Here is a 17280-nt window from a genome sequence, read left to right as displayed (position 1 = left end):
CTTTTATTCCGTTGGATTATGTTTGGCCAAACAGCCGCCACTCTGTGTACATCACGCGTGAAAAGATATGCAACGCGTCATGGACTTTTCCATAGCAAGACACATATGAAGTTTAAACATCGTTGATCTTTGTTTCAGCTTGTGAACGATATAAATTTAACAGTTTTTTTTGCCAATAGAATCGATCAGGTATACTTTGTCTTAAAATACATTATTCGGCAAAGTTTTTGAATAAAATTCTACGGGGCAGACAAACTTCGATTTCAAAATTGAATTCAATACTTCGAAACTATAACTTTTTTTCTACCGATAGATTTTGATACGTTAGTCGTCGCAAAACAGTCGAAAATTTTGACAAGAGCGAAAAAGTGATTTTCGTTGAATCGCTTTTGATGCGTTCGTTATATGTAAAGGCAAATATTATTGTTTCTCTAAACATGAATATGAAGCTTACACATACACAAACTTTCTGTCTCTGTCTCTTCCACTATTCATTTTAATATATAGAAAATATGCCATCGGGCTTTTCGCTGATTAATATCGAAGAACAGATTTATGTACTGTATAATAGATTAATTGTAAGTCATACGGTCTTCAAAGCTAATTATCGGTAGAAACTAATTACGAGATATTAGGTCGTTCGTAACAATATTTGCGCTAAAGACAATAGAACGTTACGGAAAACACAGTTTGCATATTATTAGCAAATTGTTATATTCCAAATGTTTTCCGCAGACATATCAATTTTCGGTATCGCGTCTGTTGTCACAGATAACCGAATAATCTACAATTTAATAGAATCGAACCGGTTTCGATAATTATCAGCATATGATTTTATTTCTGGTTTCAACCAAAGATAAAAGTTGAACATGAGAAAACTAACGCAAAATCGAAACGGTCTATGATTAAACGAAAAATCGGAACAAATGCACGAATCAACCGTATCTCGGTTAAACGAATGAAAAATCGGTATATGCGTATATAAAAGTGTTTGTTGAAAAACATAAAATGTGAAAAACGATTCGGCCGGAAACCATGCAGGGTATCGAAAAGTAACGCGCGAAGCAACAATTTGAAACGGACGAATGCTTTGAATGAATTGTCAGCTTTCAAGAGTTTCGAGTATCGTTCGGCCACTTTGAAATTGATGCTATTAAACAAATATCGTGTGATCGTTGTTTCATTCGGACGAATGCCAAGCAAACGTCGTATCATCGTTGACTTATCCAAACGAATGCCAAGCAAATGTCGTATCATCGTTGATCGATCCAACCAAGTCGTCAACGCAGAGTTTAATAAAAGTATAGCTTTCATAAGTCACAACGTTCAGCTTTTACGTCCCATATATTCTCGTTATGGGTTTTCACCGCAAAATATGCCGAGTCTCGTAGCGTGTCGCGTTTCACGGTAGACGTATTTCACCGCTTTTAACGTTACGCGATTTATTACCGATCTAATTTCCATTGATTAAACGTCGTCGAAGTAATCGTTAATTTCCCTTTTGATTATCGGCTAAACGGTATTCTAATTAACCGACAGTTTCTCTCTCATTGCCCGGCAAGCTGACAGGGTTGCAGTTGACAACTCTGGCCAACAGCCGCACCGACGCCGTGTTATCTTTTCAAGCCCGAATGGCTGTTTAACGTTTGTTGTTTTCAATTAGATTGTCTGCGTGTCGCGTGCCTCCCTGGCCAATGCAACTCCACGCCTATAATTAATGAGTCTGAACGGGGTTAACTGGCCGCGTTAAATTTCACAGCCACGCGCTTACTACAATTTCGAACGTTGATCCTCGCCCTGTAATCGCGCCCCTCCGCTCTTTAAAGCTACGCTTTTCATCAACGAACAATTTCGTCCGATCAACTTTCTGTCTTGTGCTTTGTGACGAGAATTAATGGCCAGATTCGGTGGATCGCGTTATACAGATCGTATCGTTATCCCGTCTTTAACGAGTTAAACTACTCGTCATTTGCAAATCAAATACTTTTTGCGATCGCTCTACATATTCATATTCTACGAAGAACAAATTCTTTCTTAAAACGTTCCTTCTAAGACGATGGAAATAAAATTAGAAATAATCTCACACGTAAATTTCGCGGTATATATTCCGTAATATCCTTCTCGCGCACATTTTTCAACGTCTCCAGTTTCCATTAGCGAACAAATAGAAACGAAGATAGAGGAAATGCATTTTTTTGCCGCGATATTCGCGCTGCTCTTTCTTCTCGCTTTTCGTCTACACGCAACAAGAGGCACGCGCTATTCTTTTCGCATGGCCTAAGGCGTATCATTTTTCGCGTTTGTATTGTAGCATCGCGTTGGCCAGAAATTTCCCTCTGCCTGCGATGAAATCACGCGTCAGCAATAGCAACTTCAACAACCGAACGCTGGTACTTGACGGTCGTACGTGTCAAAGATATGCCGGATGAATTCAGAATGCATAGATCTGCACCGTGGCAGATGCACGGGCTAGGAAAATAAATTGTTTACGTCTTTGATTTCCCCCACGTAATAAAAGATGCACCGAAACTCCCCGACGCGCGGTCTGCCGCAGCAAAGTTTTGCAAGCGGTATCGCTTCGTTGAACTTCGTGAAAATTTTAACGCGACCTCGAATTATTGAGCCTCGGTTCGTGTTCATCCTTTCGTGTTCCTACAGGAAGCAAACTACTGCTTCACGTTTACAAAACACCTTTACATTTACACGTATGATTTCATTATTCGATGAAACGAATAAAGCGCGAAGTTGGATCTTCAAGTGGCCAACGGTATTTTTACGAACGTTCTGTGTTCTACGATTCTCTTCTTCCGAGATTATCTACAGAAACGTCAGTAGGATTTTCTTTTTATTTATTTCCTTGTAAATTGGCAAAATTGTATTTTTTGGACGTCAGAATATCGACGCGTTTCTTATTAAGGATTTTGTTACGCCTCGAGGCTTACTATAGGTCGAGTTCCTGTCTTCCTTGGTACTGCAATGTCGTAGACAGATCGCGTTTTACATGACCGGCGAAATCTATCCAAAATAACGACAAGCGCATAGCTGTCGTCAAGCAGCGAGTTCTAGAAACATCGATTCGCCTTCAGTCCGCTGTTTTACACAAAGAAGGTGGCATACGTGATCATAGGCGCAAACAATTGCGAGACGCGAGCGTGGTGGAGGTCGTTTCCCAGAGAAGACAAAGAAAAAATTCGAAGGGCAGTCAGTTTCATTTGAGGATTCAATTCGAGTGCATCGAGAGGTTGACGAATAAAATCCAGGTCGCTTAGTCTGACGAATACATCGAGAAATATAAAGTCCAATTGTATCATCGTTAAATCATTTGTGACGTGTTCATTATAATTTTAAATGTTGTTGAAAATAGAAGCTTATACTAACCCTGTCAATTCAGTGTTACAATCGTTTGAACTACTTCTGTTATCCTAATGGAAACAGGGGAACGACTGATTCGCGGCGTCGATTATCAGAATCATAACGAGAATTTACGCCTCTCGCTGACGGGTATTCCTCGCGGTCGTGTTTCTCCGCAAACGATCGTAACAGATTTCTTCGCCAAAATAATATTAGCACTTTTGACGAAATCGGTACTTTTTCACCGAAATAAAAACGTATCAGACTCCGGATATCTACGCAGATTCACGTTCTTATGAACGCAACGAGAAGAATAGGACCTAGACAGGGTTTTAGCATTTGTTTAGTTTACCAAATACTATAACAAGTACTATGGATATTTTGGATATTTTATGTACATCTTTGCGTATCGAGTATACACATTTCTCCTTAAATTTCTCGTAAATGTGCAAAAATTTATTGTTCAGCAACGTGCTCGATTATTTTCCTCACGCCACGTAAATTTGAATTATCATGGAAGATCGTTCGATGGTTCTACCGTTAAGTGTGTCACGTTAATTTAAAATCTCTCGTTTTAGCAAACACGTAAGTATATAATTCCCTACTTAACCTATATAGCTGGGAAATAACATAAATCTAAGGCATATTAGTCATCGGTGAATGTTATTTCGAGACTGATAAGAACAATAAATCTTCATCTTGCTGCTTCGTACGCTTTCATCATAAGGCATTGCTACACTTACGTACAGTAATAACTCAGAATTAAACGTACGGCGATGAACACGAGACACTGTTCTACGTAAATTTCAAGTAACACGAGTTTCAGTAGTACGTGACACATATTTGTATCACGAGATGCGAAATGCAAAATACTCGAGTCACGTGTAAGAAAATGGCCACCACCTTCGTTAGATACGCAATAGCGGACGAAATTAATAAATTTGAAAGATAAATGGCACGAAAGGGCACCATAATTTTACAAAATGAAATTATATTTTACAAGAGTGACGAACCAATGTAATGTCTATATATCCCAGTATAGGTTGCTGTTGCCGGTACGATATTTCAAAATATTTAATAGAAAATTTAACACGCTTGTAAAATAATTTAACAATATTTTTGTTCGTTACTGTATGTACAGAATAGAGTTCGTAATTACGTATTAGACGAATCCTCCTCTAAAACATGATTTTCAGAAGCATTGTTCGCACATTGATCGTGATATTGGGTTGGCAACTAAGTGATTTTCATGCCGACCCATTACGTTGTTTATGAGAAACGAACCATTTTTCGGTACAATTTGGTTACGCTAAAAACTCGCGGGAAACGAAAAACGTCCAGAAAGAACTCGCTAGCCTTTTTTCAGTTCTATCGTTATTTCTAAATGCCATTGACGTATTCCAGTGTTAACGTAGCACGTGAAGTTAATCCTACGCCGGTACGGCGGACGGAAATAGTTTATTGGCAGACCGACTTCCTACGGATGATGAAACACTGGCTCGGGTTATCGCGCGAATATAAAGAAAAAGGCTGAAAAAAGTGAAGTGCCTTCCGCGATATATTTCCTCGCTTCTCGAACGGAATACGTTAAAGTTTAACGCAATTTCATGGTGGGAAGAACGTTTCGTTCACCTTCCTATAACTCGAAAGTGTATTGCTTTACACATGTGGCCCGTGGCATTTTTTGGCACCTCCAGGAATCTGTAGAACGGAGGAAATAAGAAACGTGTGTTGCCAAGGATGGCGCGAATTGTCTTCGCAAGAATATACAGCTTATTTCTTTGTCGACAGGAATACACAACGAAATCTTTGTTCTAATGCATTCTTAATGGAAAAGGAGAAATTTTAGTTTCGCGTGGATGGCGGGTTAACGACGACGAAGAGATATCGTTGAAAAATTTGATAAACTTCGGTGCAAGCGATCGTACGTTATTGGCCACAGAGTGTTTTTAATGAAATATTAACGTAACATATTTCACGCGAGATTACAACGAAACAGTTGAGGAATTTCTACACGTGTTCGTATGCGTTTTGTGTTTAAATTTGGGTAACATAATTGGATATTTATTACGCAGAATTGCAACACTCGTAATAAAATTATTTTAGCATTCCCAGTTTTCCCTCAATTATGTTTTAATGAATATTGGCAATATTTTTGTAAAATACATTGTATTCGTAATAGTAGTTGAATAAATGAAAATAACGAAAATAAATCGAGTAAAGGTATCTCCATGAAATTTCACCTCTCTCTTTTTTTTTTTTTTTTTTTTTTTTTTTTGATTGAGCCACGCACATGCATAAATGCAGCATTTGAAAAGAGATATATCGACTGTTTTTTTCGATTTCAATTTAGCACATTGGAGCAAACGGAAGAATTGTACTTCCGTTTCCATTATACAATTTTGCGTGTGTTAGAACGTCGTTGGGAAAAATATGATAAAGAGAAATAAGGTTAAACACGATGTATAGTAGCACTTATTTTACAAGTTTGAAATACATCTGCAGCTTCGTATTAATTTAGTACATATATTTAGTCCTCAATAGCATATTCGGACAATTAATAACGCCATTATCACAACATATATTTGCTATGGTATTTAATTGTTAGGATATCGACGTTGAAGTGGAACGCTGGCCATCGATAAACAGTATCAAAAGCGTTCATTATACCAAACCACGTAACAGATCGATTGATGGCTGTGTGCGAGCCAACGATAGATTAGAAGATGATCAAGGTAACGCCAATCAAAGCCTACTCGATATATCATTTGGAAGTAAGCAACCCATCACAACCAATTCCAATTGATTGCATCTGACTGCTTTGATCGTTCGCAAAGCGGTTTTCTTTATTTTATCCACGCGTATCATTGTTCTGTCAATGGCTTTCGGTAAAATTAACAAGAACCGTGAAATTTAAATAAACCGAATCAAAGACGTTACGAAATACAAAGAAAGTTGAAATTTTGCACAAAACACAGAATATTGTAACATGAATATTATTTCGATTGATCGATAACAAAACAACGTGTTAGTAATTATAGCGAAAGCGTATGGATAATACGAATTTGAAGTGAAATTGATTGGAAAATGAATATTACCATCGTGCCTGATCATTGCTTGACTCGTACTACTTGTTGGTTGGAAACAGTATGCGACAGCGACTGAGATACGTGTTTCTGAATATTCGATTTAATATTTTAATACCTAGGTTCTATATGTTTCGCCAATTTGAAAACGTCTACTAAGACAGGATTTCATTTTATTTTAATTTTATTCGACTGTCTGTTTCGATCGGAACTCGTCTAAAACTTTACGTGAGATTTATTTCAAAATACTGAAATTATATTTTACTAATTTCAACGTTGAAGAGCAGACAACGCTGCGGCATATAATGTCAAAGCAAGAGCAGTACTCTGTTAACAAGAATGATATAAATTATGCTACGAAGAAAAAAGCTTGCTTCCTGCATCGTATTTTAAGTACTTAAAATAAAGAAGTTGGATTAAAACGACTACTATTAAATGGAGGAAATAAATTTAAAGTGGGTTGTAAACTTGAAAAACTTAGTATTTTTATCATAAAACGGAATAATATTAAGTTTTACGAGGAAATAATTTTTTGTTTTATGTTTTTATATTTTGTCGAACTACGTACGATCCATTTTGTTCTGTTGAGATGAACACCGCGACATTTCACACACTTGGTTTCACGTTTGTAGAAAGATGCACTGTTGTGTAAGAAACACGTTTGCGAAAGAAAGACACTTTTCGGACAACCTAATGGCAAGCCCGATATTTGATATTAAAACAGTGCTACAATCTAGTTTCTGTACTTTGCGTGTTTAAACAAATGTTACATAAACAGTTTTGCGATAAATGGAAATTGAAAATGAAATGTGGTCAATAGGGTAGGTAGAATGCTTTGGTATCCGAATAAAAGTGAGTAAAGATTTAAAATGTGCATTTTGTAATTTACTGATGAAACAGGATTTAGCATGTTATACGCGTTGTATATGTTATATGAATACATTTGTACTGAAAGTGATTTTCAGAATGCGATATCGAGCGTTCAGATAATTTTCACGTACTAATGTGTAAAGTACGAGGGAATATTAAACATTTTTAAGTATTTAAAATTTCAGCGGAACCATCGTTAAAATATACTTTTATATCCGTACTATTTTACCGATATTTTACCGATTTCGCGTAAAATTCTACAGAAGCTATTTTGCTATACCTTGCGCTCTTTATCTGTTTCAGTAATTTAACTTTTTTAAGTTCGTCAGCAGCATTTTCTGCCAATCCTTTACGTACTTTAAAACTTCGATACCTGAAAACTCGCATAATTCCCTGGAAACTGGACGATTCGTTCGAAAACACCGGCGTAATTAGTCACAATATTATTTATTAACAAATTCTAAATTAATCGAGTCTCATGCACACCTTGTATAAAATCTCCGTATATTTTTAACCGTTTTAACATTTTAACGAAAAACCTTGATAGGTCAGAGTCGTTTAAAATAAGCAATTTGCAACATGTTTACTTCCTTTCTGTACTCCTCCGCCATTTCTCGCTCATTTTCAAACAAGCAAATGAGATTTCGAGGTCAACAAACAGTTCGTTTGAAATGAAAAACATTCTGGCGAGTTTGTTAAAGTAAATAAAAAAAAAGCCGAGGCAAATGTTTATGTAACTCGATGCTGCGTTATATGAGCTTCATTTTAACATCTCGTGGAAAGCCACGAATATAAAAGGATATAAAATACTGCGAAATTTCTTTAACAATAACCTTCCGCAATCCTTGTTTCCAATCTTCCTCACACGGGACCATTTCCAAGTTTTTCATTAATCGACCTGTTCCGATGGACGATGGTTCTCTTAAAATCGGTATTTTGATAATCAAAAATCTACTTTGTCCGATATCTTATCCTTCGTGGTTTCGAATTAACGTTGATTCCTTCTTAAATTACCTAAATTCCAAATCATTCGAGAGCGAAATTTATTATGCAGAGACTTCGTATTTCACTTGAAAAAGAGACACAAAAGAGAGGTGAACACAATTATGAAATACCTGGCATAACTTTAAGAATGTAGGGGATAGCAAATGAGAAATTACAAGGACCTCTGACCGAGGATTAATAGCACAAAATATCCCAGTAATCTTAAACGATTTAATGCTGATCCCTTGGCTCGTAATATCGATTACTTCGATGCTTCTCACCGGTGACCTAAATCGGGCAGGGGGGCCCGACGTTTAATTAGTCGATCAATAAAGTAACGTGTCCGATGATCGAAATTCGTATCGGTATCGGTATCTCGGTCGATACGATCGTGGATTCCACGTGATTCTACGTGGAGGGAAATCGTCAGGTTGGATTGCGCCGTTCACGTTGACACGTTTGTCAAGCTCGACTCTATTCCTGCCGATGTACAGGTTCGATGGAAATTGAACGGACGGCTTACGAGCTCCGTTCGCTGTACCGACTCGTTTACATGCTAGACTGGAGTAAGATGGATCACCGATCGTGTAAACCATTACTCGACATGGCGCGTGGAATCGATTATCGAAATAACGCGTCCGTTCACTGTCTACTGCCACGTGTGTGCTTCAGCTGATCGAACCTATCGAACCTTTACAGCGTATCGCGGACGTTTCCAGACGTAATTCTTCGCTTGGTCCGAGAAAACTGGGTTTTAGAAATTCCCCTGACACTTTGATCTTGCCACCTCGACCATAAAACTTATAAAGTCTTATTGAAATCAGCGTCGCGTTCCAGATGAAACGCGAGGCTCGCGTGTCAAAGGATCGACCAGTTCACCGCGCCATCATTTTTCAGAACGGCTCGTGACATTCAAATTTCTCGACTTCCTTCGAAAGGATGCGGGGAAAAAAGAAAAAAGATATAGTCGAAACTCGGATGATCGACGCAAAGGAACCTGACTTCCTTCGTTCAGATCGTTTCGATTTGCCGATCGTTTAAGCCGCGTACTTGAGAATTTCACGTGCTATGAGATTATCGATTGCATTTACGATCGATCAAAGAAATTGACATAAAGTTTAGACATAAAGCGTGTGAACTATAATTTTAGGGGTAATAAACTTGGAGATAATGGCTCGAATCGATCGATCACTCGTGGCAGCACTCGACATCTGTGAAATTCAGATATCTCGATCCTTCGAATTTCTATCGCCGAATTATTACATTTACATAATAGTTTTTCTTTTATAATCGACTTTCTAATTAGACGTTTATGATAATCTTACCTGCGTGATTTATATGAAAAGTTTAATTACTCGGTAAGAAATTCCATTTTCTTTCATTTTCAGGATGCGATTTCACTAACAATGTTAACTGCGCTGTGCTCTCTCTATTTGTACATGTATATGCATGCACATGTATACGTATATGTAGTATTTTATCGTCTTCATATGCTAAACGCGGAAAGCTGCAAGTCAGCGCTGTTAGCAGAAATATAGCTCAATCTTACCACCTTTTTATTTTTGTAATTAATAGTCCTGTGAAACGTTCTTTAACATAATTTAACTTTATAATTCTTCAACGTTTAAAAAAACTCTTCGTCTTCTATTATAACGTATTTTGCAATTTTAACGATGCAAAAGTTGGTGGAATATTTTCAAAAACTACATTCGCTATTAGCGGCTTATTAAAAAAACTCTATTAATGTAACATGCGGATTTTGATTGTGGAATCGCTGTAAGTTTAACCACGTACGGGAAAATTACGCGGATTCTGTAAGTTTTCCATTGTACCGTTCCAAATAGAGTATCAAAGAATTTTTGAACAAAAGATACACGGGACAAAAGAGCGTATTTCTATCCAATATTTCATTCAATTTTATTGTATTCTTATATTTTTTCATAGTAACGATTTGTATATATGTATCAAAGGAATTAGATGCATCTCTCGTTTGTTGATCATAATTAGAGCGTGGAATTTATGCAATAGAATTTGCGCGAGTTCGTATTTTTTTACGAATATAATTAAAAAAAAAAAAAAAAAATGAAATCCAGACAGAAGTTTGTCTTCCACACCGAATATCGTAACAAGTACGCTACGTGTTGCATATTTTCCCGTATTACGCGCATTCTGTGCGTTTTTCAACTTTCGCACGCATAGAAACGCATAAAAATCCATAGTCTGACGATATTATTTGAATATACGCGTGTAAAAAATATTCTTCGATGAATTAGACCGTGGAATAACGCGTCGATCGTTCGCGGACGAAATATTTCACGTGCAAATTGCCACGAAAGGATACGAGAGGAGCTAAGGAGAAGCGACTCTCGACGCAGAAGCTATTCTCAGGTCGGTGGTAACCTGGAATGGACAAGCATGGAAGCGGAGCGGAACGGCGCGAGCTTGCAGCTTTTGTTAAAGGAACAATTAGCATTCTGCATACTGGGAATCTGGCAAAGGCGCGACATCCTGTCAGGAACGTTAAGAAAATGCCGAATGGTTGGCGGTTCGTTGCAACGTGGTGGCGATTTACATTTGCCAGGGGACAGAAAGCGGGGTCATCGCCCACCCATCTCCGATTTTCTCTATTTCCGGTTCCGTGTTTATGCGACAAATTGCTTCTGAAGGGCGAATTGAATTCTGTTTGTGGATGTTCTCGAACATCGTGAAAACCTTTATAAACGTAAGAGAGCGCCGGCATTTTATCCGCCGGAGGAGGAAATTGCTGTCCTTGTTTTTCTTAAACTTTGTCCAAGTCTATCGAACTCTAATTCTATGGTAATCCCGAGCGAACGTACGATGTTTTAGACGAAGATTCAATTTCGACACAGTGCGCGTATCGAACACGTAATGAAAAATGCCTTTTGTTCGCCGGAAAAAAGAGGAATTTTAATGAGGTGGTTTTCAAATTGCGCCCATTCTATCGAACCTAAATGCCTCTATCTCGCTCTCTCCCTCTCTCTTTCTCTCTCTCTATTTCTAGATTTTTCGAGCTTCGACGAACGGTAATTTTTAGGCCGCGAATTCGCGCGGATAATCAGGATATCCGAATTCGATATCACCTATATGAAAATTTGTATAGATTATCGAACGACCCAGTCTAGTTTGCAACAGACTTCTATGGTTTGTATTCACAGACCATTCTTAACGACATGTTTATCTTTCGTACCGATCACGTTCTTTTGCAGATTTCTGGTAGGATATATTTGGTCGGCAACTAAGTGATTGCGGATTGTGTCATTAGGTGATATCGACAAAATCTGCAATCACGTAGTTGCCAACTCAACAATACCAACGTACTAACAAAGTTTTCTAAGAAACCTGTGGAAAAGGTCTCGTGCGTTTTACGAGTTAGAATAATTTTTTAACGGAATTTTCTGTTCACGCCGTTAAGCAACGAAAGTGATCCTAATCTAAAAAATAACGTTTCAAGCTTGAAAGATCGTGTTTAATACCGTAAACATCTTTGTAATAGCGTAATTCATATTTCCAGGTTAATATGGAATAAATTATTCTTTCTATGAGTGCTTTAAAAGCGGATCTACGAGGGAATAAAGGTCCAATAAAATGTCGAAGATCTACTACCGAAAAATACGAGTAACCAGATGAGTTATAGCCCGTTGGTTTTTGCGAGAAAAAACATATCTTTGAGAGATGTATCAAATATATTAGCGTAATGCTCGTTCCTAGCGGAATATTTGTGTCAATTATTATGCGCATTCTGAAAGTAAATAAGCTAAAAGTAAAGTAAGCGATACACTGTAAGTAACGAGAAACATTAAACTTCGCTTTCATATCAAATTGCGCAAACTTATCCATCAACATCGTACCACAAATTTTCTTAACCTCGAACGAAATAAGATGAAATTATTGGAACGCGGAACACAGGAAAATAAAAGGATACAAGGAAGTGATTAAACGCCTCTGAAGCTACGTAACTATTTTTCGTTCTTCCGTCATTTACAAAGTCACGTATCATTTTTGCTCATCGTTGTTTCAAGGTGTGGACTGTTGAAGTGGTCATCACTTCTAAGAAAACTCTGCGTCTTTAATTTTCTGAAGCACCGAAGCCATCGACAGCGTATAGACGAAAGACTCGGTCGAAGGCAAATCATGAACAGTAGATTTGGCTTCAGGGTTTTCGGTCATAGGGTAACGCCGCTAGCGTGGGGATCTGGATCAGCTCAATTATGTTCCGATTTGTATTTACACTTCAGTATTTAAAATATATTTTCTACCTTACAATTTATCCACGTGTTCCTCTGTTCACACATCTAAGAACCTCAACAGCAATCTTCAACCGTGTGATATTGTCGAAGTGGTCACCACTTTTAAGAAAACTCTGCGTCTTTAATTTTCTGAAGCACCGAAGCCATCGACAGCGTATAGACGAAAGACTCGGTCGAAGGCAAATCATGAACAGTAGATTTGGCTTCAGGGTTTTCGGTCAAAGGGTAACACTGCTAGCGTGGGGATCTGGATGAGCTCATGTTATATTCCGATTTGTATTTACACTTTAGTATTTTCTACCGTACAATTTATCCACGCGTTCCTTTGTATTCACATACATCTAATAACCTCAACATGGACTATTGGAGTAAAATGCTACAAAGATTGACTTATGTACGATTGACGTTAACGATAAGACGTTGTAAATGGAAATCGAGTGGCTACGAAAGGTGAAAGATAATTCTTGCAAACTTAACGCGACGCTTCAAAAATCATCGATTATTCTCCGAACGACGTTTGCAATTTCATCCGCTGTACCGTCGCAGTTGTTCGCGCTAACAAGATCCCAACGTAACGACGCAAGTCGCAGGCGTATTCAATTCCACGGAACAAAAGCAAGGAGCAAGCAAAAACAAGCAAAAAGGAAAATCGAAATCAAACAATCGTTGCAACTTTGCCAAGCAGTCCGTTCAAGCTGCGTCGGGACGACCCGATCAGGACAATCGAAACTTTCTTTATCGCGCGAAAGAAATTATTATAAAGATCTCGCGAGCAAAGTTGCTGCGCTTCCTCGTACGCAATTTTCAGACCACATTTCCACCGTCACTTTTATTCGAAATATCGCGACTAGCAACGAAGGATTAAATTCACGAGCGCCCAGCTGCGTTGTTATTGAATAGCGTCGTAGCTGGCCTCGTGTAGCCTTTGACAAGGCTTGCTGAAGTGTTTGATGAGACGACCGGTCGTTAGACGAGTTTTCGAGGTTTCTATTTAAGTTGGCGCGTGCTCGTGAACCGCGTCAACGTTCGCCGCGCACCGCGTCTTTCCGCCGCTTTCTCAATCTCCAGCCCTCTGACACCACATACGTCATAATTATCACGAGTTAAGATGTCCCGAGCATTTCTTTTTTCTCCTCCCAGACACCGTTCAGGAAACTAATTAGCTACCGCATAACGAGCGTCGCGCGAACAAAAAGAAGTCACGTAATTAGTCACCGCTAGGGACTCGAGCCGCGTATCGATCTCCCCGCGAAAGATGCACGGTCACCGCACGAATATTATCGTATACATGTTGAATGTAAACTGTGATTGTAACAAGAGGTACCGGAGTCTCCTTGTGGCAGCCAAACGAGACTCGAAGATCTAGACGGCGATCGCATACGCGGCTGAACTATTGTCTCTGGCCATCGAAGCGGACCACATGCAGGAATTTCACATTTTTAGCTACGACACTGTGTCCTTGGCTGGTTAAATTATCGTCGGATATTTAGAAGATCGTGCGCGTGGACAGCAATTAGTTTATCGCTGGTGATTCTTCGCAGAATTCTTTAGACATTGTCGATACGATGAGATTATATATTGTAGAAACAGACGATGGTGAAATTAATTAATTCTTCGATATTACTATGCACCTGATAACATGGAATTTCTATTTATCAATATGGTTTAATGAAAAAAAAAAAAAAAAAAAAAGAAACTCGCATTGCGTGGAAAGGGTAAGTTGTGAAAAGAAAATTCGCCGAAACTTCGGTCTTTCGATTCTTCCGACAGAGTTAAAACTTTTAAAACGAATACGACAGGGCATGGCTATCTTTAAAACCTCTCAACTTTCCCGCGCAAACAAGTCCTCCGTACGAAAAGTTGGAAACTTTCCCAAAAGTTGTTCGAATGACATCCGTCGCGCTAATTTGCAAAAGAAAAAGCCGATCGTTTCTCTGTGTAATTTCGATTCCGGCGATTTCTACGTGTGAACGTTTAGCTTGAACACATCCAGCAAATTGCGGATAAAAGCCGCTGAAAAATACAAATGTCTCCGACCAACTAGACGAGAAATGTAACATTTTTCCCGTCACGAAGTGATTCTCGTGCAACGAAAATCATTTTAATTTAATCGTCCGACAAAGTTCAGGCGATTCAACGAATAAAGTTTTACTTTTGTTGTTAAACTTACCGACAACGATGCACAGTTCGCGGTTTCAAAAGCTGTCACGGTATTACGAGGACGATATCTCCTGCGACAAAACACGACAACATAACTCACGACTCGTGCAGCTCGGTCGGCTGGCGACTGACTGCTCGCAGTTTGAAAGCTCGCAAGTCTTAGAAGCGACCTCTGCCACCACCACGTGCTTCCGATGGATCCGGCGACTACAACGCCGTAAGCGGTGATCCTACGAAGCCCTCATTGTCCTGGAAAATCTTCGTAAGCTCGAGCTTTCCAAGCCGCAACACCCGATCCAGCAACTTGATATCGCCCCGATGATCAACGCGCCAACGTTGGAAACTACAAATAAAAGACGGCTTTGTCGTTGCGGCCGCGGTAATCCGTTTCCAGTTGCAACTTGCATTCATTGCGGCAACCTACAGGAATTTACGATAGCGCCACGTGTAATTCTTCGTTCCCTCTTCTTGTTTCTATTCTTTGCCAGCTACGTTTCTGCTTTGTTAAAATCGATACTTTCTCCGAGCGTTGAACTTAGCTTTACGAAGAGACTATCTCAAAACTTTGTTGCCATCAGCGACGTTTTAAAAATTTTGGAGACGAGGGAGAACCAAATACACAGGCAATTTTGATAACGTAAGATTGGCAACGTATCGACCCTTAAATCTGCTTCCACGCTGAAAATAAGAAGCGCGATTTATCGTCTTTTTCCCTTGGGGCCATCGTACCATTTTCCTTTAACATTCATTTGAAAGAATCGTTTCGCTGCATTTCGCGTCGTAGAATTCTTACGCGAATGGGCGACCACAACAAACCATTCGAATTTCTCCGTTTGGAAATGCTTTCGTAATAAAATACAGAATGGCTATGTGTTTTGAATTTTCACGAAACACAATTGTGTATATTAAGTATAGGGACGAGCTTCTTTCCGATTTTTTGGTGAAATAAAAGAAATTCGTCGGAAGCGACTCGTTTCTATGAAATAGCTAACGCAAGAACGTCGTAAAATAGTCTGGAAAAATCAGTTTGCGTAATGCTGTCGTTGCGATAAACATCGAACGGAAAAAAGGGATGCCGATAGTGAAAGCGTTAATTGAAATTAGATCCTTTGCTGGAAGCAACTCGTATCGCAAACGGCCAAAGCGAAAGAGTTCAAAGCGTGAATTACAAAAGTTAGAGGCTTGCAGCATAACGGGAAACGGGAAAGCGATTCCGATCGTTGGTTTTATCTATCAGCCGAAATGAAATATCACCGGTCGTTTAATCGCGACGAAACTCTCGCAAATCTCGCTCGATCTCCTGCATATTTGCCAGGGATGATCCAACGAAAGGAACATTCGAAGCTGACGAAGATTGATGATCGATTTCGGTTGAATGTATCGCTCGCGTGGTATTATTCGTCGGAATTTCGCGGTGGTTCCTTCGACCCCGAAATAGTCTTTTTCGTCGTATACGGCTAGCATTTTCTCTACAAAAACAAAAGCACGAATCACTTGTGTGGGACACACGTGCTCGTAAATCTCCGAGCTTGTGACATGCTTGCGACCTTCCAATTACATTCGACGGATTAATCTCACGATCGAATCGTCCGCTCGACGTTTTCGGGTCGTCGACCTACAACAAGGCTGCCGCGCTTCTCCGATCCGCGTGTTTTCTTCTTCTCCCGCGTTCTCCGCGTGTCTTACTCTCTTTCTAATTATTCTCCATGCTGCGTCCGCGGTGTTGCGCGATCGTGACACACTCGCGCGTACTTGGTCCTCTGGCAGCTGTTGAGCTTGTCGATCCGTTTAAAAACTCGTTTAAAGTCCTTCGATCGATACAGGAATTTTCAGACGAAGCCGCGGCGTAGAAGCAAGGGAAGCAGAAGATTCGTCGCGATTTTTATCTTCCCTTTGCCGCATTTGTTTCGAGATTGGATTTTTATTTATAACGAGGAAACCATTCACGTTGTATCACTTTATCGTATCGATGTTAGGAAAATTACCGTTCTTCCAAGAGCAATTGAAATTCTGTCGCGGTTTCTTTCTTACATCGATTTACCTGCGCATGTGGTGTACACGGAGTTTATTAAGAAACGTTAGCTTCGACACGGTACGCGATTTAGAATCACTGGACGATGATACGAATAAAAAATTTTCGTATATTCTGCCTGATAAAACATCGTATCGCGCGCGCAGTAAAACGTAAACGTTTAAAATTGACGATACATATTTTCTATCTTTTATTCATACATAGAACATTATACTTTATAAATATTCGCAGAAAATTATATTCGCTATAACCTTTGGTATCGATACGCCTATTCCACGTTGAAATACAAAGTCCCTTTTTTTTTTTCGTCTATCACGTATCAATTATTAAGGGCACGATACGTCAAAATTGAACTGCATATTAATGAAATGCCTAGAACAGCGGGCTGATCAGTTGGAACGTGGCAGTAGCCGTAGAATACAGATTTCCCAGTTTGTAACAAAACATTGGTTTAGGTCTTACCGGTATCGAGTTTGCTGTAATTAAGCATCGTTTAATCCCCTCTGCAACACCGTGTCACATACGAATT

At 39.2% G+C, this 17280-nt stretch overlaps 2 protein-coding genes across 2 annotated transcripts in view; one reads left to right on the top strand and one right to left on the bottom strand.

Moving 5' to 3' along the window:
• LOC139994166 (zwei Ig domain protein zig-8) overlaps window positions 1–14866 on the bottom strand; it is a 107354-nt gene extending 92488 nt beyond the window's left edge. Inside the window, exon 1 of the mRNA XM_072016558.1 lies at window positions 14730–14866. The gene's annotated coding sequence lies outside the window, so the exon portion shown is untranslated. The remainder of the gene's footprint in view (window positions 1–14729) is intronic.
• The window catches only part of LOC139994172 (uncharacterized), a 243828-nt gene that overhangs the window by 93681 nt on the left and 132867 nt on the right, over window positions 1–17280 (top strand). The window lies entirely within an intron of this gene.

Source organism: Bombus fervidus, chromosome 14, assembly GCF_041682495.2.
Source record: "Bombus fervidus isolate BK054 chromosome 14, iyBomFerv1, whole genome shotgun sequence".
Lineage (NCBI taxonomy): Eukaryota > Metazoa > Arthropoda > Insecta > Hymenoptera > Apidae > Bombus > Bombus fervidus.
The sequence above is the reverse complement of the archived record's forward strand: the minus strand, read 5'-3'. Positions and strand labels throughout refer to the sequence as shown.